General features: G+C 40.0%; 1 long non-coding RNA gene across 1 annotated transcript in view; it reads right to left on the reverse strand.

The window, feature by feature from the left end:
• The window catches only part of LOC129620108 (uncharacterized), a 124,644-nt gene that overhangs the window by 98,320 nt on the left and 2,541 nt on the right, over window positions 1–23,783 (reverse strand). Inside the window, exon 2 of the long non-coding RNA XR_008698383.1 lies at window positions 12,982–13,238. This is a non-coding gene — a long non-coding RNA (uncharacterized LOC129620108). The remainder of the gene's footprint in view (window positions 1–12,981; window positions 13,239–23,783) is intronic.

The raw sequence follows: 23,783 nt of genomic DNA on the forward strand, positions 1-23,783 counted from the left end.
ACTGTGGTGTTGGAGAGGACTCTTGAGAGTCCCTTAGACTGCAAGGAGATCCAACCAGTCCATTCTGAAGGAGATCAGCCCTGGGATTTCTTTGGAAGGAATGATGCTAAAGCTGAAACTCCAGTACTTTGGCCACCTCATGTGAAGAGTTGACTCATTGGAAAAGACTCTGATGCTGGGAGGGATTGGGGGCAAGAGGAGAAGGGGACAACAGAGGATGAGATGGCTGGATGGCATCACCGACTCAATGGATGTGAGTCTGAATGAACTCCGGGAGTTGGTGATGGACAGGGAGGCCTGGCGCGCTGTGATTCATGGGGTTGCAAAGAGTCAGACAGGACTGAGCGACTGATCTGATCTGATACACTAATAATGAGAAAATAGAAAGAGAAATTAAGGAAAAAATTCCATTCACCACTGCAATGAAAAGAATAAAATACTTAGGAATATATCTCCTAAAGAAACTAAAGACCTAGATCAGTTCAGTTCAGTTGCTCAGTCGTGTCCGACTCTTTGCAACACAATGAATCGCAGCACGCCAGGCTTCCCTGTCCATCACCAACTCCTGGAGTTCACTCAGACTCACGTCCATCGAGTCAGTGATGCCATCCAGCCATCTCATCCTCTGTCATCCCCTTCTCCTCCTGCCCCCAATGCCTCCCAGCATCAGAGTCTTTGCCAATGAGTCAACTCTTCGCATGAGGTGGCCAAAGTACTGGAGTTTCAGCTTTAGCATCATTCCTTCCAAAGAAATCCCAGGGCTGATCTCCTTCAGAATGGACTGGTTGGATCCCCTTGCTGTCTAAGGGACTGTCAAGAGTCTTCTCCAACACCACAGTTTAAAAGCATCAATTCTTCGGCGCTCAGCCTTCTTCACAGTCCAACTCTCACATCCATACATGACCACAGGAAAAACCATAGCCTTGACTAGATGGACCTTTGCTGGCAAAGTAATGTCTCTGCTTTTGAATATGCTATCTAGGTTGGTCATAACTTTCCTTCCAAGGAGTAAGCGTCTTTTAATTTCATGGCTGCACTCACCATCTGCAGTGATTTTGGAACCCAAGAAAATAAAGTCTGACACTGTTTCCCCATCTATTTCCCATGAAGTGATGGGACCACATGCCATGATCTTCGTTTTCTGAATGTTGAGCTGTAAGTCAACTTTTTCACTCTCCACTTTCACTTTCATCAAGAGGCTTTGTAGCTCCTCTTCACTTTCTGCCATAAGGGTGGTGTCATCTGCATATCTGAGGTTACTGATATTTCTCCCGAAAATCTTGATTCCAGCTTGTGTTTCTTCCAGTCCAGCGTTTCTCATGGTGTACTCTGCATATAAGTTAAATAAGTAGGGTGACAACATACAGCCTTGACGGATTCCTTTCCTATTTGGAACCAGTCTGTTGTTCCATGTCCAGTTCTAACTGTTGATTCCTGACATGCATACAGATTTCTCAAGAGGCAGGTCAGGTGGTCTGGTATTCCCATCTCTTTCAGAATTTTCCACAGTTGATTGTGATCCACACAGTCAAGGCTTTGGCATAATCAATAAAGCAGAAATAGATGTTTTTCTGGAACTCTCTTGCTTTTTCCATGATCCAGAAGATGTTGGCAATTTGATCTCTGGTTCCTCTGCCTTTTCTAAAACCAGCTTGAACATCAGGAAGTTCACGGTTCACATATTGCTGAAGCCTGGCTTGGAGAATTTTGAGCATTACTTTACTAGCATGGGAGATGAGTGCAATTGTGCGGTAGTTTGAGCATTCTTTGGTATTGCCTTTCTTTGGGATTGGAATGAAAACTGACCTTTTCCAGTCCTGTGGCCACTGCTGAGTTTTCCAAATTTGCTGGCATATTGAGTGCAGCACTTTCACAGCATCACCTTTCAGGATTTGGAATAGCTCCACTGGAATTCCATCACCTCCACTAGCTTTGTTCATAGTGATGCTTTCTAAGGCCCACTTGACTTCACATTCCAGGATGTCTGGCTCTAGGTCAGTGATCACACCATCATGATTATCTGGGTCATAAAAATCTTTTTTGTACAGTTCTTCTGTGTATTCTTGCCACTTCTTAATATCTTCTGCTTCTCTTAGGTTCATACCATTTCTGTCCTTTATCGAGCCCATCTTTGCATGAAATGTTGTATGGATCTTTGCATGAAATGTTGCATGCATCTTTGCATGAAATGTTTGCATGGATCGGAAGAATCAGTGTAGTGAAAATGAGTATACTACCCAAAGCAATCTATAGATTCAGTGCAATCCCTATCAAGCTACCAACGGTATTTTTCACAGAACTAGAACAAATAATTTCACAATTTGTATGGAAATACAAAAAACCTCGAATAGCCAAAGCAATCTTGAGAAAGAAGAATGGAACTGGAGGAATCAACCTGCCTGACTTCAGTCTCTACTACAAAGCCACAGTCATCAAGACAGTATGGTACTGGCACAAAGACAGAAATATAGATCAATGGAACAAAATAGAAAGCCCAGAGATAAATCCACGCACATATGGACACCTTATCTTTGACAAAGGAGGCAAGAATATACAATGGATTAAATACAATCTCTTTAACAAGTGGTGCTGGGAAAATTGGTCAACCATTTCTTGTAAAAGAATGAAACTAGAACACTTTCTAACACCATACACAAAGATAAACTCAAAATGGATTAAAGATCTAAATGTAAGACCAGAAACTATAAAACTCTTAGAGGAGAACATAGGCAAAACACTCTCCAACATAAATCACAGCAGGATCCTCTATGACCCCCCTCCGAGAATATTGGAAATAAAAGCAAAAATAAGCAAATGGGACCTAATTAAACTTAAAAGCTTCTGCACAACAAAGGAAATTATAAGCAAGGTGAAAAGACAGCCTTCAGAATGGGAGAAAATAATAGCAAATGAAGCAACTGACAAACAACTAATCTCAAAAATATACAAGCAACTCCTACAGCTCAATTCCAGAAAAATAAACGACCCAATCAAAAAATGGGCCAAAGAACTAAATAGACATTTCTCTAAAGAAGACATACAGATGGCTAACAAAGACATAAAAAGATGCTCAACATCTCTCATTATCAGAGAAATGCAAATCAAAACCACAATGAGGTACCATTTCACACCAGTCAGAATGGCTGCAATCCAAAAGTCTACAAGCAATAAATGCCAGAAAGGGTGTGGAGAAAAGGGAACCCTCTTACACTGTTGGTGGGAATGCAAACTAGTACAGCCACTATGGAGAACAGTGTGGAGATTCCTTAAAATACTGGAAACAGAACTGCCTTATGACCCAGCAATCCCACTGCTGGGCATACATACCGAGGAAACCAGAATTGAAAGAGACACATGTACCCAAATGTTCATTGCAGCACTGTTTATAATAGCAGGACATGGAAGCAACCTACATGTCCATCAGCAGACGAATGGATAAGAAAGATGTGGTACATATACACAATGGAGTATTACTCAGCCATTAAAAAGAATACGTTTGAATCAGTTCTAACGAGGTGGATCAAACTGGAGCCTATTATACAGAGTGAAGTAAGCCAGAAAGAAAAACACCAATACAGCATACTAACGCATATATATGGAATTTGGAAAGATGGTAACGATAACCCTGTATGCAAGACAGCAAAAGAGACACAGGTGTATAGAACAGTCTTTTGGACTCTGTGAAAGAGGGAGACGGTGGGATGATTTGGGAGAATGGCATTGAAACGTGTATAATATTATATAAGAAACGAATCACCAGTCCAGGTTCGATGCAGGATACAAGATGCTTGGGGCTGGTGCACGGGGATGACCTGGAGGGATGGTACGGGGAGGGAGGTGGGAGGGGTGTTCAGGATGGGGAACACATGTACACCTGTGGCGGATTCATGTTGATGTTTGGCAAAACCAGTACAATATTGTAAAGTAATTAGCCTCCAATTAAAATAAATAAATTTAAATTAAAAAAAATAAAGATTTTTGACAGTCTACTCACACTGTTATGATTCACTCTGTCCTGAAGGAACTTCATTTTTGATCTCATAAATTCTAGAAAACTAAGTCCCTCATAAAGAGTCACTTAGTGATATCTCTGCTTCCAAGTCTGAGATTAGGAGGCATAGTAACTGCAGATCCCAGGTCTCTAAATCAGTTTCCTAAGGCTTTCTCTAAATTCTTCAGTGCAAAGGCACCACCAAATCTGCAGGTCCCATGTCCTTTGGGTGAGGTCACTGGCAATGGTAAAAGAAGATGAGTCAGTGTGGGATACTGTGTCATCACCGGCCATTCATACAACCAACTTGGCATATGATCACTCTTCAACTCTTTGCCTCCTATACTATGTATCTGATCATTCTCGTATTGAAAATTGATGCAACAGAGAAGTAATTCATAAATCTGCCTTCCACATCCTATTATTTCAAGTCAGGTCACCCCCACCACCACTGCTCTTGGGTCCTGGGACACAGAGTATTGACAAGCCAGGTAAGGGTCCAGAGAGTCCAGTTTGTAACATCTATGATACTATCACTTTAAAGCAACAAGGTAAAATCCTTTTATTAAATTTTGACAACGCTCAAACAAACTGAATGCAATTCAAGGTGACATTTACTGTCAAGGAAATCTTGCCTCTTCAAGGAGAGTGTTTTTTCAACACTCTGTTCACATTAGAATCACCAGGGGAGCTCTTTTTAAAAATGTACTGAGAGGTTATGATTTAATTGGTCTGAGGTGGGCTGGCTATAATGAATCGTCACGGTTAAGAACCACCAACCTAAGGCAGTAAGTGGGAGCCTCCAGATTTCTAAAACCCCAGTGGGGCTCCCTGCATTGCAGTGATGACCTTTGTAGCTAATAATGTACAAATATGAAACAATCAAGTGAGTGAAGAAGCACAGCTCAATTAGTACTGAAAATTAGGTAAGCAAGATCCATTCTACAGTTTAAATTCTGTCACAATTGTGTCCTGTTTACAATTAGTTTTGGTAAGTGAAATTGAGTGAAAACGCTCTGTTGTTAGTAGCTTCTATTGTGTTTTATTTCTTCTGATGAGGCACTTTCACTTTGCGAGTTTACCTTTTCCAAACTGACTTTCATAGGACTGAGTTATCCATCTGCCTGCTTCCCTGCTTTGATGTGTTTAAGGTAGGGGGAAATCCTTTTAAATGAATTTCAAGGCTATGTCAAAAACAGTTTAAAAGTTAGAAAAATATTGTCATAAAATTGCTCTAGTCAGTAGTGTTTTGAGATTTCACAGCACTGCATTGAACACTTGAAAGTACTGCTCAGTTTGTATTTTGTGGTTCTTTGCAAGCTATTGACTTTCCAACGTAATCCTCTCAGAATCCTGGAGGAGCTGTACTATTTTGTTTTTGCCATTTCTATATCCAGTTCCTCTGGTTCATTGCTAAGATGTGAAGTTTGGTTGTCCGCACACACTCAGGTCTCTATGTTCACCCACTTGCACACAAACACAATGGGCAGTCCACTTAGAACCCAGATACCACTGGCCAGCCTTGGCAGTCACTGAGTTCTCCCCAGGGGCAGATGGGGGGTGAGGGGACGGATTTGCTAATGAGCCTTCCAAACTCAGCCCTCTTGTCCTTAGAACTAATGGAAATACATGAAGACCAATCAAATAAGGCTATTCTGAACTTACCATTAAAAGAGTATCAGCCATCATCACCTGTGTTTTGGTAGAAACTCAAGGCAGGCAAAGGAGTAGGGATAGAAAAAAAATGGAAGACTTCACATGTGCCTGTATTGGAGGCTGTCTGCACAGAGAAGCTGTAGGTGAAATAAGTATACATGTTCTGTGATTGGTTAGCTATAGGTGGGATAAGCATGTGATCTATGTGATCTATGATTGGTAGGGTACGTATCTGGCTTTCTCTGGATAGTCCTGAGTTGAACATGGCACTAAAAATTAGGAAAGCTGTCAATTATTTATCATGTCCTGGCCATTTGGGGCTAATTGTTATAGAAGTCGTTGTTTAGCTTTATGGCCTATCACTAGAGCTAGAAATCTGGCTTCCTTCAAGTGTGACTTAGAGCAGGCGTGGTCTTCCTGCATGGCTTACTGGTGATAAGGGGTTGGTTTTCCTAGGCAGGTTGCTGCAGGTTGTGGGTCAATGTTATGTTTTTGTCTGTGGCCTGGCCATTGTCTACTTCTTTATTCAGTCTCTCAGAACTAACAGAACGTGGGTTACGGGGACTGTTTAATCCTCTGCTTTCCAGTCTGTCCCACATCCTGACTGTATTGATTAGCCACAAATATACTGATAATTTTAGTTATTAAATATAACTTGTTTTTATATGCAGAATAGCAAAGAAAGGTCCAGAAGTATCCTATTAGCTACCTATTTTATTTTATTTATTTTTTTTTAATTTTTATTTTATTTTTAAACTTTACAATATTGTATTGGTTTTGCCAAATATCAAAATGAATCCGCCACAGGTATACATGTGTTCCCCATCCTGAACCCTCCTCTCTCCTCCCTCCCCATACCATCCCTCTGAGTCGTCCCAGTGCACCAGCCCCAAGCATCCAGTAGCTACATATTTTAGTATTCTTTCTATTGGTGGGTGATCCTAAACTTTGGTTTAAAAGAAAAAAAAGGGCCTGGTAGTAAAAGCTGCCCTACAACAGGATTTTCCTTTATTTGCTTAGTGCCATGCACTGTAGGAGCTTAATACATATTTAACAATAACTTGGAAATAAGAGGAAAGCAGCTATGGCAAAATCAAGATGCCTGGGCAGTAAATTCTTGCTTCTTTGAATGCAAATCAGAGAGTACTTACAGCTCTTCATCAAGGGTTCTTCGTGGCCCCACTCTGCACCCTGGCTCTCTCCAGCTCCTTGAAGCACCACTTATCTGATGATGAACAAGCCTGAACCACAATCAGCAACACTGATTCCCTCAGGAGGAGTATCTCGTACCATCAGACTTGATTGCCCCTCCAGTTCAGCTCAAAAAGTTTGCAGCTGACAAGAACACGAGCCAACATGTATCTCAAATGTAAATCTCTGTCCAATTTCTTTTGTCCTTAGGATATCTGAATGTTGTAACAAATATTGTGCCTGTCAATCAGTTGTAGACACATAAAAGTACTGACTATACTGAGATTTAGGTTGTAATTGCACTTGAGATTAATTTAGCCAAAGAACAGTAACCGCCAACAGCACTAAACTTGAGGCTAAACACTTTTAAATACATTCTTCAGAGTAGTTCATGAGGTCATGTGGTCCAGATGTTATTTCCATTTCTCAGAGGAGATTGTGAGCCTCTATCAGGTCCAGGAGACCACAGCAGAAAAATGGCACAGCTTTTATTCCATGCACCAGGGATACTCGCTCCTGGTTACTCATGTATGACTCAGATTCTCCGGAGAATCACAACCAACAGGGAACCGGGAAAGCTGGGGGTATAATCCAGTTTGAGTCCAAAAGTCTGAGAATTGGGAACACTGGTTGTCCCAGCTTGGAGACCAAAGTCACCTGCCTGCTTTTCTGATTTTTTTCAAGCCCCCAAAGGAGTGGATGATGCCAGTTTGTAACCAAAAGTGGGGTCTGAAAGCTCACTGATCAAAAGGTGATAAAAATGTGAGTTTGGTGTAAAGGAAAGTTTGCTTTATTTTGGATGCCAGGGACACCTGTCCACAGCCTGACACTGCCCCCCCCCCCCGCCCCGCCAATGACAATCAGGGGGCAAGAGCTTTTATAGACAGGAGGGGATTATAGACAGAAACAACACAGTCAGCTCTGACAGTCATCTTGAAATTGGTCATCGGTGGTCTGTCCCATATCATCTTGATTGTCTTAAGTACAGCTAGTCCTCAGTTCCAGGGTCTGTTTGTTCCCATTTCCTTGAGGCCAGTTCTTAGAATTGTGGCAGCTTATAAGTACAGTCTTATTATCATGTAGTTAACTTCTGCCACCTGAAAGGGGTTTCAGTATCTATAAGACAGCTCACAGGATATGGCTCAGGATATCATCTATAGCCCTTGAGAAGAAACTAAAAGTTCTTGACTTTGCTTATGGACTAAATTTTAATATTTGGTTTCCTTTGACTGCTTTCCTTCATGTACTTTTTCACTTCTGTAATTAAAATTATTCTTTGGCTACAGTTTCTTCGCAGACAAAAGGCAGGTGGAGCACATTGAGAGGGGGTGATTGGCTGGGGTCAAGCCCAGAAGGACCACAGTGTACTGCTCCAATTCAAACTCACATGGGAGTATGGTCTTTATCCCATCTACCAGGTCAAATGCTAAATCTCTTCTAGAAACACTTTCACAGGCACCCAGAGATAATGTTTTATGGGTCATCAGGATGTTCTGCAGATATCTTCTTTATGTAAAGGATATCTGCAGATATATCTTTATACAAAGGTACTCAGAAATTGTTTTCTGGTTATTCTGGCCCAGAATAACCAGGGTCACATGTTGCTGCTGCTACTGCTAAGTCACTTCAGTCATGTCCTACTCTGTGCAACCCCATAGATGGCAGCCCACCAGGCCCCACCGTCCCTGGGATTGTCCAGGCAAGAACACGAGTGGGTTGCCATTTCCTTCTCCAATGCATGAAAGTGAAAAATGAAAGTGAAGTCACTCAGTTGTGACTGACTCTTCGGGACCCCATGGACTGTAGCCTACCAGGTGGACACCAGGTGGGCTTCCCAGGTGGCTCAGAGGGTAAGGAATTCACCTGCAGTGGAGACCTGAGTTCAATCCCTGGGTTGGGAAGATCCCCTGAGGAGGGCATGGCAACCAACTTCCTGGAAATTCCATGGACAGAGGAGCCTGGTGGGCTACAGTTCATAGGGTTGCAGTGAATTAGACATGACTGGAGTGATTTAGCACACATGCACACACACACCAGGCAGGATTTATATGCTCATGTTGTCCAGCAAACCATCCTCGATTCCCCCAAAATAGTAACACAAATTGCATTATGATAGTCTTAGTTGCTCAGTCATGCCCGACTCTATGGTTTAGTCAATAAGTCATGTCCGACTCTTGGGACCCCATGGACTGTGTAGCCTTCCAGGCTCATCTGTCCATGGGATTCTCCAGGCAAGAATACTGGAGTAGGTTGCCCTTTCCTTCTCCAGGAGATCTTCCTGACCTAGGAATTGAACCTGGGTCTCTTGCATTGCAGGCAGACTCTTTACCAACTGAGCTATAAGGGAAGCCTGCATTATAATAATACAAGCATGTAACAGTCAATTCCTTCTACAAAAGTTTACAGGCCACACCCTGTCTCAGGGAGCAAAGTCATGACATGTTTATCAACACTGCTGCCCAAACTGTCACTCAGGAGTCAACAGCACCACATTCCATACCCTCACTTCAACTTTGTTCAGTTCAGTTCAGTTCAGTCGCTCAGTCATGTCCAACTCTTTGCGACCCCATGAATCACAGCACGACAGGCCTCCCTGTCCATCACCAACTCCCGAAGTTCACTCAAACTCATGTCCATCAAGTCGGTGATGCCATCCAGCCATCTCATCCTCTGTCCTCCCCTTCTCCTCCTGCCCCCAATCCCTCCCAGCATCAGAGTCTTTTCCAATGAGTCAACTCTTCACATGAGGTGGCCAAAGTACTGGAATTTCAGCTTTAGCATCATTCCTTCCAAAGAACACCCAGGACTGATCTCCTTTAGAATGGACTGGTTGGATCTCCTTGTAGTTAATTCAAAATCACTTCTTGCATTTGTTATTTTCAGTTCTCCTCCATCCATCTTATCAGTGTGATGTTTATATATGTTTTGATGTTATCAGTAAGAGATAGGGTATTTTTATTTTCTTAGCAGTTGACAGAAGCATTTATCATAAGGAGAAGAGGTCCACCAGTGCTCAGAAAATTATTTGAAATCCCACTTGTCATCGAAACTAAGACTTTGGATGGCTTAAAGGTAAGAATTTGCCCTGCTGGAAGGAAGGAGTGGGAAATTGTTGTTTACATTGGACGGAGGAAAAGCTAGAAAAAGACAGTTGTTTATAATTCCTTGTAACTTTCCTTCCACACGTTAAGGCCTAAACTAACAAAATTCTTGGTGTGATGATGACTTTTGTGGGAACTGATGAAAGGGATATCTAAACTTTTGGTTCAGGTCTTGAAGGGGAAGTACTGATATAGGAAGTTGGACCTAGTTGTGTTAACTGGCCTTTTGTTTTCAGTATTCTGATGCTCTGACATCTGGGGTCTTTTGGACCCTCCCAGAATCAGTCAATTCCTAGAGACAGTCAACAACTCAGGGCTTCCCTGGTGACTCACACAGTAAAAAACCCACCTGCAATGTGGGAGACCTGGATCCGATCCCTGGATTGGGAAGATCCCCTGGAGGAGGGCATGGCAACCCATTCCAGTATTCTTGCCTGGAGAATCCCCATGGACAGAGGAGCCTAGCGGGGTAGTGTCCACAGGGTCACAGTCAGATATGACTGAGCAACTAAGCACAGCACAGGAGCAGACTTTTAAAATGCAAACCAACCAAAGCAGAGCCCACAACCCCAGCCACCCTGATTATCAGACTCTCACACTCTGGGACACTATCCACCTGCTTTCTCACCCCAGTGTCAGTTACCAGACAACTAGAGATAGTTCCTAAGCCCCAGAGCCCACTGCAATTGTTCAACTAGCCAATCTTAAGCCTGCTTACCCTTCCTCACCTGTTCTTTCTTGCAGACACCCCAGTAAAGACCCTTGCTCACATGACCCCCACTCTGCCTCATGCTGACCTTCATGATTCCCCAAGCAGCCTCCATGGCTTCACATGACTCTTTCTCTTGGGAACTGAGAGTAACTATCTTTGCCATGGCAACCATCTCCTGACCTATGGACCTTACTATATCTTTTCTATTAATGCAATATATTAGGAAAAAGTCCAGAGGAAAACACAAGGAAAAAAATATGTCAGAAGTTACTGACTTGGTGAGAAGGGCTCTCAAACACTCAAGGCTGGGGTTCAGCCAAATTTCCTTGTCTCTGAGGGTCAGAAAAGCCCCACTCTTGCTTCAGAAGGATATGTCTTTGCTTTAGTCTCAGCACTACCTACCTTCCTTCTCCTTTTACCTGCTATGAATTTGTATTTCAATAAATCAACCCATAGCAATTTTCTTTCATGACACCAGGGGTTCTCATATCTATATCAGAATCACATGGTAGGGAGAGATCTTAAAAGTGCATATTTTCAGCTTTGAATCAAAGCAAGGATCTCCAACCTATGTCCTTGGTCAAGTTTGATCTGAACTTGGTAAGTAAAGAATAGAATGCTTTTTCTTTTTAAGGAAATGTGTCTTTTATGAAATAAGGACACAATGTATAACCCAAACTTTATACAAGAGAGGAGGGAAAGACATGTGAAAAAAGTAGTATGAAAACATTCATTCTTTCTTAAGCTCTCTTAACTTCTAGCTAAACATTTAGGTTTTTAGAAATTCCCTTTATCCACACTCAGGAAGTTTAAAAAAGGTACTAATGAAAATTTAAAAGTAAGGGTACAGTGAACTCAGAATCCTAAAATCACTTAGAAATGTGGATAATTTAGAAGGCAGGTGTATATGATTGAAATTATTTTCAATTTCCACTTAAAAGAATGTATCAAAATCTAAAATAAGTATATGCACAGTCTGTTCTTATTTCTGATCTATAAGAAAGATAAAAATAAGCAATTTAAAGTCAAATATAAGCTTTGGTCAATAAAAGACAGAGCTAGAAGTCCGTTGGACTATATGTGAGGATGCAACACACATAACACATGCATGTATGGCCGCACACATGCACACTCAATTTTTTTCTAATTTAAAGGTATGTGATCAATTTTCTGTGATCGAGAAATTAAGCATGTATGAAAACAGTTTTAAGAAGAACTAAAAGTAATTTTAAACAATATTTAAGAATTTATACATTCCTAGATATTAAAATATTGAATCTACCTATTTATATATGTGTTGGTTGCTCTTATTGGAATCAATCTTTAATGGTAAGCCAGTGTAATAGACAGAGAAGGCAATGGCACCCCACTCCAGTGCTCTTGCCTGGAAAATCCCATGGACGGAGGAGCCTGGTAGGCTACAGTCCTTCGGGTTGCAAAGAGTCAGACACAACTGAGTGACTTCACTTTCACTTTTCACTTTCATGCATTGGAGAAGGAAATGGCAACCCACTCCAGTGTTCTTGCCTGGAGAACCCCAGGGATGGAGGAGCCTGGTGGGCTGCTGTCTATGAGGTCACACAGAGTCTGACACGACTGAAGCGACTTAGCAGCAGCAGCAGTGTAATAGATGAATATACTTAGGCTTATTTTTATTCCTTATGCCAAAAGGACCTTCTGGGCCCATATTTGCATGCAAACAAACTATGTCATTCACATAGTAAAAATTAGAGATTTCATAGGCACTTGACCTAATTCTCAGCAAATGCCTCCATATTAACCAGTTGAAGGAGTCAAAGTAAGTCAAGAACTCAAGATTTTCATCTTTGTATTCTCAGCACTGGCAGTGTCTGTCATATTTTAACTATTAAATAGACATTTTTAATAAATGAAACAGAATTAAGGACACAGCCATAATGATGGTCACTAAATGCTAAAGTTCCTCCAAAGATAAGCACTGGTCAAATTAACATAAATTTCTCTAAGTGTGATACATTAGAGGAGATTATTGTACTCAAAAAGATATTCAAATCACATTCGGCTTGGTTTCTGGCCCTTGAAAATCATAGAAAATTATATGGCAAAATACTATACATTTACAAATAATATGTGCCATGCTTTAGACTTTTTTAAAACACTTTTCTTTAAAACCTTAGCTTTATATATAAGAAACTAAGGTAAATAAACTAAGGTTTCTTAAATAAAGCAGAGTTGCTTCAAAGACATCTGAAGCAAATATGCAATTAGTGGAAAAACATTATCAGACTACAAATACAAAAAGGAAAACAGTCAGAAAATCAAAGTCTACACTGAAACAAGGATGTAGTTACCAAAGGAGGTGACAGCTTTCTAATCATGAAACTTCTCTGCTAGCCAATTCCATCTGGGATCATTGCATTCCACCTTCCTGAATTTCTTCTGCCATTGCAACTATACAGATTCAGTTCTTCTTCCTCTTTAAAAGATCACAATTAGGGCTTGCTGTCAGAGGGTCTCCTGGCCTTCTCCTGGCAGGTAGGTAGATTTCAGATGTAGGGAGAAAAAAAAAAAAACCTTTCCCTCTATTTTCAAATTCAGTAGCTGGGGCCTATGAATTAAAATGACAAAATACAGGTTACCAGAAGGAAAGACATACAACTTTTATTAACATTTGTTTAATTGTATGTGCACATGGGATATCACAGTAAAGAAATAGAAACCAAAACAGACTCAGGGACTTATATACTTTTTTAAAAAAAAGGCAGTGCCTTATGTAGATGTGACTAGATAAATGAAGGGGGGTTGGGCTTCCAGGGATGATGAATTGTGAGAAAATGACTAGGAAGTACATGGTGGTAGTGAATGGAAGATTATTTTAGTAAGGTTTGTTTATGCAGACTAATCTCAGTATGACTCTCCATTCTCAGTGATAAGGGTCTCCTTACCCCAGATGGTTGTGGGGAGGGTATTTAGATTCTGTTTTCAGGCAGACAGAAGAGGGCAGTGAATTCTTCTTGTGTCTGATATTTCTCGACTGCCTTTAGCTGAAAAAAAAAAAAAAAAACCAATATGCCAAAATGGCATAATTTGGGGTAGTATATTATGGTCTCCTTCACAGAAATGGGTCAATAGCCACATATACTGGCTGAAGGCTGCTGAAAGTCATCGTCAGTTCTTTCTAAAATGTCCCTCAAGACACCCAGGTAAAGAGCATCTTAAGAAATAATACTTTGGCCACCTGATGTGAAGAGCCAGCACATTGGAAAAGACCCTGATGCTGGGAAAGATTGAGGACAGGAGGAAAACGGGCAACAGAGGATGAGATGGTTGGATGGCATCACCAACTCAACGGACATGATTTGAGCAAATCTGGGAGATGGTGAAGGACAGGGAAACGTGGCATGTGGCAGTCAATGGAGTCACAAAGAGTTGGACACGACTTAGCGATTGAACACCAACAAGACACATACGGGTGAGAGCAGGATGTGAAGAGGATGCTGAAATAATGAAGCCAACTGCTAAGGCAAAGGGATTTTAATAAAAGGCCAAAATAGCTAGGGAATGAAACACTTTTCACAAAACCAGTTACATTGTCTTCAATTGATATCATGTTGTGGGTAATTTAAATCACAGTTCCTTTCTAGAGTCCTCTAAATCTAGCTTTGGATTTTTTAGCCTCTGGATTTATCCTTTACTTATTTATTTATTTACTTTTGTTTAATTATGTGTTTGATTTTGCCGTTTTGTTTTGTGTGTGTGTGTGTGTGTGTGTTTCATTTCCTAGCAATTCATTCCTAGACTTATGAGATTAAAAGGTCGAGAAATATAGCTTCAAAGTATAGAATGGAGGCAAAGGATGTGTTTTTATCTTAATCATGAAAAAGGAATGGCACTTATTGTAATCAGTATAATCAAAACAAATTATATCAAGTCAAAGAATGATTAGTTAGTGAATTCTGAGAGTTGTCTACACATGCAAAAAATATTAATATGAAAATAAGCTATCCAGGTTCATGTAAATTGCAACCCATGGAATGAAGAACATAACTGTTTGCCTAAAAACATCCTCGTGGAGATCACCTAAGAAAACCATTTCATTTACAGGATGAGGATTCTGCAGCTCAGAAGTGTTACATTGACTTGCCCAAGGCTATATAATGAATTCTTGGCAAAGTCAGAACTAGACAAATGCAAAGTTTATTGGTTTCAAATATCCTGCCCTTTCTGCTGAAACAGTATCTTTGTTAAGGAAAAAGAAAAAAAAAATACATATTTGTTTTGTATTTGGTTTTACTTAAAAGAAGAAGCTTCCTTTCAGGACATGGGAGAGGTAAGGATGCTAAAAACATATTTCAGGTTACTTGAATAGTGAGTTGTTGATTATATTGATTACATGGCTTAAGGTTTTTTAGACCTCTTTCTACATTGATCTTGTCCTGTCCTTCCTCCATAAGCAGCCTTATTTCCCCCAGACTTTCAAGAACTATGAAATAAAAAACACAGAAATACACATCAAACAGTATATATTTTCACATTTATTAATCTGCTGCAAGAAAATCTTAAAGGAAAGTTGAACATGGGAGCCAAAATGGAATACTGTATATCTCATGTTTTCCAAGTTATTAAGATACTTATTAAAGAATTAACTTCTAATTAATCTTCCTAATTTTGGTGTCAAAAAGTAAAGTTTTGGGTAATTCCCACAGTGGCTGAGTTCTGTTGAAAGGAGATCAACAAACCATTAAGCTGGGGTTAAAGTTAATAGAGGCAAATTCAGCGGCAGAACCCAGAAAATCAGACCTAATTGTTCAAATTGCCTGATAACGGCGCTTCTGATTCTGTAACCTCCATCAGAAAGGTCACAGCAACTGTGCTGCTTCCAGACCTTTACAGACACCGAAAGCCCTCTAGCTGCTGGGAGAGAACCAATCAAACAATGAGTCAGTCTCTGCCTGGATCGTTAGCTTTTCTGATATTCACAACCTAATTTTCTCAACAACTGGGCTGCCAAACATTTATTTTCTCACAAATTTAATGAAAACCATGCTGTTTACAGCTCACTACCATTGAACAGAAAATATTTCCTTGCTTCCTTGGGAAAAAACCAAGTAAGAATTAGGATCGCCCAGAACTAATCAGAAAATTGTGTGGGGGAAAGGACAGGTTATAAAATTGTGGATCCAAGTTCAAGCACAAAGTGTGCTTTAGGCAGAAAAGTCTGACAAGCACCCTGCACTAAAATATAATAAATGGGGATTTTTTTTTTTTTTTTTTTTTTTTTTTGCTGCCTTGTAAAAGTGATTGGTTTAGCACTTCTTAACGGCAGAGGCTAGCATGCCTGTAACAACCCCCAAACGTTAACAGGACATCAGATATTAACCATGTCAGAGTGCAGGCTTTCAGCCCAGTGGCAACAGGTCCTCTGAACCCTGGCCTGGTATTGCCTCCTTAGCAAGCAATGGTAGTAAATGCCCAGAAGCCTGGATCCTCCCCCACAGACCCCCAGGGGAAAGGACCCTTACTATTTAATTTTTTCACCAAAATAATAATCTTTACATTCACAAATAAAATGACATATATCACTTGAAAGCTCTGGGCATATTCAATTGTCTTTAGAATTATAAGGGGTGTCCCTGATGGCTCAAGCGATAAAGAATCTGCCTGCAATGCAGGAGACAATCCCTGGGTCAGAGATGTGGATTCAATCCCTGGGTCAGGAAGATCCTGATAGTTTATGGTGAATGATGTTGGATTCATGATCTCCAAAGAAGAAAATTTAGCTTCAGGACCACGGACCAGGCTTGATCACTCAAGAGTTTTTGCGTAGCAGAGCTTTATTAAAGTATAAAAGGGGACAGCCTTGACATACTCCTTTCCCGATTTGGAACCAGTCTGTTGTTCCATGTCCAGTTTTAACTGTTGCTTCTTGACCTGTGTACAGATTTCTCAGGAGGAAGGTTAGGTGGTCTGGTATTCCCATCTCTTTAAGAATTTTCCACAGTTTGTTGTGATCCACACACTCAAAGGCTTTGGTGTAATCAAAGCAGATGTTTTTCTGGAACTCTTGCTTTTTCTATGATCCAACAGGTGTTGGCAATTTGATCTCTGATTTCTCTGCCTTTTCTAAATCCAGCTTGAACATCTGGAAGTTCACGGTTCATGTACTGTTCAAGCCTGGCTTGGAGAATTTTGAGCATTACTTTGCTAGCATGTGAGGTGAGTGCAATTGTGTGGTAATTTGAACATTCTTTGACACTGCCCTTCTTTGGGATCAAAATGAAAACTGATCTTATCCAGTCCTTTCCAGGATCTTTCCAGGGATCGTTTCCAGGGAAACGACTACATCAAGGCTGTATATTGTCACCGTGCTTATTTAACTTATATGCAGAGTACATCATGAAAAATGCTGGGCTGGATGAAGCACAAGCTGGAATCAAGATTGCCAGGAGAAATATCAATAACCTCAGATGTGCAGATGACACCACCCTTATGGCAGAAAGTCAAGAAGAACTAAAGAGCCTCTTGAGCAAAGTGAAAAAGGAGAGTGAAAAAGCTGGCTTAAAACTCAACATTCAAAAAATGAAGATCATGGCATTCAGTCCCATCACTTCATAGCAAATAGATGGGAAACAACGGAAAAAGTGAGAGACTTTTGGGGGGCACCATCTGCAGTGATTCTGGAGCCCAAGAAAATGAAGTCTCTCATTGTTTCCACTGTTTTCCCATCTATTTGCTATGAAGTGATGGGACTGAATGCCATGATCTTCGTTTTCTGCAGATGGTAACTGCAGCCATGAAGTTAAAAGATGCTTGCTCCTTGGGAGAAAAGCTATGACTAACCTAGACAGCATATTAAAAACAGAGACATTACTTTGTCAACAAAGGTCCATCTAGTCAACGCTATTTTCCCAGTTGTCATGTATGGATGTGAGAGTTGGACTATAAAGAAGGCTGAGCATAGAAGAACTGATGCTTTTGAACTGTGGTGTTGGAGAAGACTCTTGAGAGTCCCATGGCCTGCAAAGAGATCCAACCAGTCCATCCTAAGGGAAATCAGTCCAGAATATTCACTGGAAGGACTGATGCTAAAGCTGAAACTCCCATACTTTGGCCACCTGATGTGAAGAACTGACTCATTGGAAAATACCCTGAAGTTGGGAAAGATTGAAGGCAGGAGGAAAAGGGGACAACAGAGGATGAGATGGTTGGATGGCATCACCGAACTCAATGGACATGAGTTTGAGCAAGCCCTGGGAGTTGATGATGGACAGGGAAGCCTGTCATGCTGCAGTCCATGGGGTTGCAAAGAGTAGGACCTGACTGAGTGAAGTGAACTGGGAAGGGGACAGAGAAAGCTTCTGATGTAGACATCAGACATAGACATCAGAAGAGGGATGGAGAGTGCCCCTCTTGCCAGTCTTAGAAAAAGAGTTATATACTTTTTCAGGTGGTTATTACAGTAAATCAAAAGAATGTCTCAAGGTTGTAGACCCACTCCCACAATATACATTTTAAGATAACAGGATTAGGACTAACAATAAAAAAATCTTACCAGACCCACTCTCATAATATACATTTTAAGATGACAGGATTAGTCAGAAGTTTGTCCTCAAGCAGGATACATTGTTGTCATATAATCATTGGCACAGAGTCTAAGGGAAAACATATCCTTGAGCAAGATGAGTTGTTTTGTTGTGCATCAGCTCTGGGCTTAGAGAAAAAACATTTGTCCTTTTCTCCTCCTTGAGAACTCCAGACCCCTATCTCCTCGAGAGCCCCAGACCCATTTCTCCCCCTCCCCCTCTTCCTCCTCCAGGACCCTGGACTTATTATCAACCTGCCTAGGAATTTCTTCTCTCAATCCCCTGGAGGAGGAAATGGCAACTCACTCCAGTATTCTTGCCTGGGAAATCCCATGGACAGAGGAGCCTGGTGGTTGAAATACCATCTTTGGTGTTGCCTTTCCTATTGCTTTTTCCTTCAGTCATCCATATTACCAATTCCAAAGCCTAAATATCTCTGGAATCTCTTCTTTTTATCATCTCCACAATGCCAATGATTTTAGTCCAATCCACCCTTATCTTTTACCTAGAACACTGACTTGTCTCTTTGCTTTCATTCTTATACCTTCCTGTCTGTGTTAGCAAAAGGGGCAGTGAGCACTCAGTGGCTTACAGCAAAAGGCATTTGTTTTGCTCACTTGAGGCGTGTGGGTTGGCTGAGTTCAGCTCTCTTTGTGTCTCTTTATGGGACCAGTGGCTGCAGAAGCACGTTCTTTTCATAACTGATGTGGAGGCCAGAGGCCAAGACAAATCATACCTGCACCTCTAAAGCTTCTGTTCTAGGCACACATGCTAACATTTCATTGGCCAAAGCAAGTTGCAGGGCCATCCTATGATCCAGCAGGTGAGTCTAATGATTGTTTCCGTTGCTAAAATGTAAGCTTCATGATTATAGAAACATTGTTTAGTGTAGGGATATGTTATGTTCCTACCATCCCTGTGTGTGTATGTATTTAGATTTATCAATATTAATAGTTGTGTACTTCTGTTAGTGATCTCCCCTACTCATTCGGCCCCTTCAACACTTCTTTGCTTAGCAAAACAGAAAGAGTTTTGGACAGTTTAATTCTCAGTTCTGCCATTTAGTAGCTGTGTGGGTTAATGACTTAATCTTGCTGAGACTTACCTATAAATTAGGGATGATAATTTTTACTTTGTGAGGTTAGGGGACTTAAATTAGCCATGCATGAACAAACACTCAGGCTGTTGTTCCCTTCTCTATGCCAATCCTCAAGCCTAGTCACCAAGCCTGACTGGTCCTATTTCTACTGAACATTTTCACCCAGATTTGCTGACAGCCATACATAGCTCCAATCAAACCTGTCAACTTTCTATCAAAACTGTCAACTCATCCTTGTTGCCTACTTCAGCTAGTTTTTCAATAGGTTCAGGTTAAAAATCTGGAAATTATTGCCCACTAAGCCTCCTCTGTCCCAATCTTGCCCCACCAGCCTACCCACCAGCTCTCTGTGGTCATTCCCAGTTTCTCTGTACTGACCCTGACATTACCTCCCTTGAGATGTCTCCTGGGCTTTGCCAGTTATCCAGGCTCTGGCCACTACAGTCAAGCACTTCATTCTACCATATTTATTCACATAGGGTAGGTTTCCAATCAAGTCTTCAAGGATATGTAAAGTGCAGTAGCTGACAAAGCAGTATGTGAATCATACTGACATTTTTAGTTTTTAAAACCTGTGTCTATACAAAAGAAAAAGATCAAATCCAGAAAGAATACAACAAAACATAGGTGCTAGGATTCCCAAAGTATCTATTTTCCTTTTTTAGTACTTGTTCTATGTTTCTTGGCTTTATATGGCAAAAAAGGCACCATTTTTAGAAGTAATAAAAAGACTTTTTTTATAAGTCTAAATTACCACCCCAAAACAAATATTCTATGACACTTTTTTTCTAAAAAAGATCCAAGTACTTAATCCTGGCATTCAGATCTTTCGTGCATGAAAAATCTTAACATGCTTTGGCTTCAGATTATTTTTCCAGCCTTGTCTCTCACCACTTTCCTTTATATTCCCCCACATTACAATCAAACCGGACTCTATTTCTCTCTCCACATAGAGCTGAGATGGCCCCCCATTCCCATAAGTCTTTGACAAGACTCCTCAATTTTCACAAAGGCACAGCAGTATTACTCTGTTTTGTGCCCTCTTTAACACTTTAATGAACTCTCAATCAAGGACCCAGTTTATTTGCACTTTAAGCACTCATGAGGAAATATAGCTTCAAGCATCTGCTCTTTAACTTCTATTAAGAGCCCAAAGAAGAAAAGTATTACCCTCCACAATCCTATCTGTTAGGAATCTGTTAAATCTGTTAAATCTGTATTTAATTCACAACAACCTTAAAGCAGGGCATGGATAGATCTAATTCTAAAAGATGTTAATAAAAAGTAGATATCTAATATGTATTGTGAAAAGAGTGGGGGAAAGGGTCACACAATAGCAACACCTACACAAAACCCACTGTGATTGCCCATTCACTTTCTTCCTCCTCCCCTAAAAGCCTGAGATTCCTTGAGACACCTCATCTGTCTTCCACGTCTGCTGTCTACTGCTTTTTAAAATCCTCTTTATTTTCCTGAGAGCTAAATGCAGCTCACACTCACTTGGCTTGTTCTACTCAGTAAGTCAAAAGCCTGATACATAAGCCTGCACTTTGGTGGTCCCTGGACCCCAGCACAAAAAAGAATTATGAAAGTATCCTTCAGACAAAATAAGGTTCCTCCTAGAAGAAAATTCTTTTAGCTAAGAAAATATGGTTTTTCCATAGTAGTGTTCATCCTTTAAAGCTTGATTCACTGCTGTGCCTAAATAGAATAAAATAGTAAGTTAAATAATACACTCTGTAAAATTATGTTAAGAATTTTTTTACTGCATTAACTACACTGAGGAGTACAGACACCTGTACCTAACTTGGCACCTACTTAAATATGACTTTAAGTTCTCTCTGTTATTGTACATAAAAATTCTCCAAAAATAACATTAAAACCTTCTGGGCAAAATTGCATAGCAAGAGGTCATGGCCCTGAGACATGATGAAAGTGCATGTGTATGAGTCATAGACATTAAGATTCTTCCTCCCCTGCTCAGTTCTTTAGATGTTATTATCTGCTAGATTTAAAGAAGACAAAAGGCAATTTTACTTCAAATGCCATCCTTATTTTTGCTTTAAAATGTACAAGCCTGCTTGACATTGCAAAATTGTATACAGCAATATGACATTTGTTTTGAAGAATTAGAATCCTAAAATTGTTTTTATGGTTTAAACAAGGTATTTTATCTGCAGTGATGTAATTCCATGTCAGAATTTTACTTACATGCACTGGCTCCAGACTCAAGTAATTGGAACAGGATTTTCATGAGCAGAAGTGAGCTCAGAGCAAACGAATATTTTACTCTTCAAATTTACGGACAATAAATTGTTACACTTCTTAGTTCCTTGCCAAATAAATAAATAAATAGATCCTAACACTATTCACACTGATACTACAAAATATTCCCAAGGAACAGATGACAGAAATCTATCCATTATGGTAATAGAGCCAACCATAGGAAAATTGCTAAGGAAAATTGCATCTGGATAAGTTGTCCCAGATGGTGTCTTACGATGAGCAGCCTGCCCTCCCTAGCACAAAATTACGGTCATGAGTCCTCCATCCCAGAGAGAGTGTGTATGTGTGGCATAATAGTGTTAGGAAGCTTTGCAAAGCCATATGGCTCCATTTCTGTGCATCTACCTCATTACCATTCACTTCAATATTCTCCATCACCCTGACATGATCTATAATACACAGGTAAGAGCTAATGGTAGCCAAACTGAGTCCAGGAGCCTTCTAATTAGAATTCATGTGAATTCTCCTATATTCATACATTGCAAAGCCTAGTATAATGGAAAGCTCATGAAGTGGTGTTTGCAATTGTAGCTTTCAACCCCCAAGCCAGAGAGTTCCCCTCAATACACTCAGTCAGCTCTACTGATGAGGGTTCTGTGTGAGTGAGATTTCATGCCTTCAAATCAAATGGCCCTTGCAGAAGTCTGAGTACAAAGATGATGTAATAAAATTGGATTTTGACTTCTGCTTTCAACATGGTAATGTTACATAACTTAAATAACTTCTCTGATGAAGACAAATTATTTCTTTGGAATTATTTTAAATGCACTGCTGAAGTAGTGCACACACACGAAAAATGAGGAACTCAAAGGCCTCAAATATCATGTGGGCAGTAAACCTGGGAGGTAAGTAAATATCAAGACAGGCTTTTGATCCAAGGATTTTTGCTGAACTATGAATAACTTGAGTTTCTGATGTATTCACTTAATACATGAGAACAGTGGAAAAATCCCAAGGCCTGCTGAAAATAGAAAACCTTACAGGAGACCCTCATAAAGTGGGGACCCTTAATGATACTAAAGAGAAAAGTAAGGAACTTTGCCTGTCTTGAACTTGACACTAGTTGAAGAGAGAAAAATCTACTCTGAGAATCTGAAATCTCAACCTGGCCCTCAATTGGGTTTTGGCCCAAATTCATACTTTGTGGTTCAAAAACCCTAAGTTAAAAAATAAATTTAAGTTGATTGTAAGTTAGATGTGTTGTATAGAAGAGAATAAAATAAATGTCAACCCTCTTTGATAGTATCAGCTTCAACCTTTTTTTTAAATTTATTTTTGTCTACATCAGGTCTTCATTGAGAGGTGTGGGCTTCTCTCTAGTTGTAGTGCATGAGCTTGGTAAATGCAGCATGTGGGCTTAGTTGCCTCATGGTATGTGGGATCTTAGCTCCTCCACCAGGGATTGAATTCACATCCTCTGCATTGGAAGGTGGATTCTTAACCACTGGACCACCAAGGAAGTCTGTGTCAGCTTCAACCTTAACCAAAACTTTGACACAGATATAGACCAAGAAAATGAATAGTTCACAGTACAAAATTCAACAATTCACAAGAATAAGGCACCATAAGAGAAAAACTATAGAAACAGATTTAAAATAATGTCAGAATTAGAATTATCAAATAAAGGGTACTAAACTGTTATGCATAATACACTTAACTAAATTTTAAAAATAAGAAGCTTAAAAGCATGAGCAAAGAGCAAGCATGATAGAGATTTATCTGGTTTGATGAACCAAATAAAACTATGTTTAGATAATATATCTCAAATAAACCAAATCAAATTATATTCAGATAAAAACCAAACAAGTAAAAATAATGAAGTTAAGAATTTGAGATCAAACAGCAGATGAGACGCATGTTCATAAAGAATCAGAGAAGTGGAACATAACTATGAAGAAATTAGGGGTAAAATATGAAAAAAATCTAGAGAAAAGAGTGACAAGCGTTCTCATAATGCCTAATCAGAAATTCAGAAAAAGGTAAAGAATTGAGAACAGACAGTATTTGAAGGTAAAATGGTTAAGAACTTACAAGAACATTGTAAGATCTGTAGATCCAAGAGGTGATACATCTCAAATAAGACAAATAAAAACAAATTTAATTTTAGACACATATTAGTGAGACTGAAGAATAAGAAAGAAAAAATATATTTAAAAGCTTCCAAGGAGAAAGAGCTGATTACTTC

The sequence above is a fragment of the Bubalus kerabau genome, chromosome 9, assembly GCF_029407905.1.
Source record: "Bubalus kerabau isolate K-KA32 ecotype Philippines breed swamp buffalo chromosome 9, PCC_UOA_SB_1v2, whole genome shotgun sequence".
NCBI classification, from domain to species: domain Eukaryota; kingdom Metazoa; phylum Chordata; class Mammalia; order Artiodactyla; family Bovidae; genus Bubalus; species Bubalus kerabau.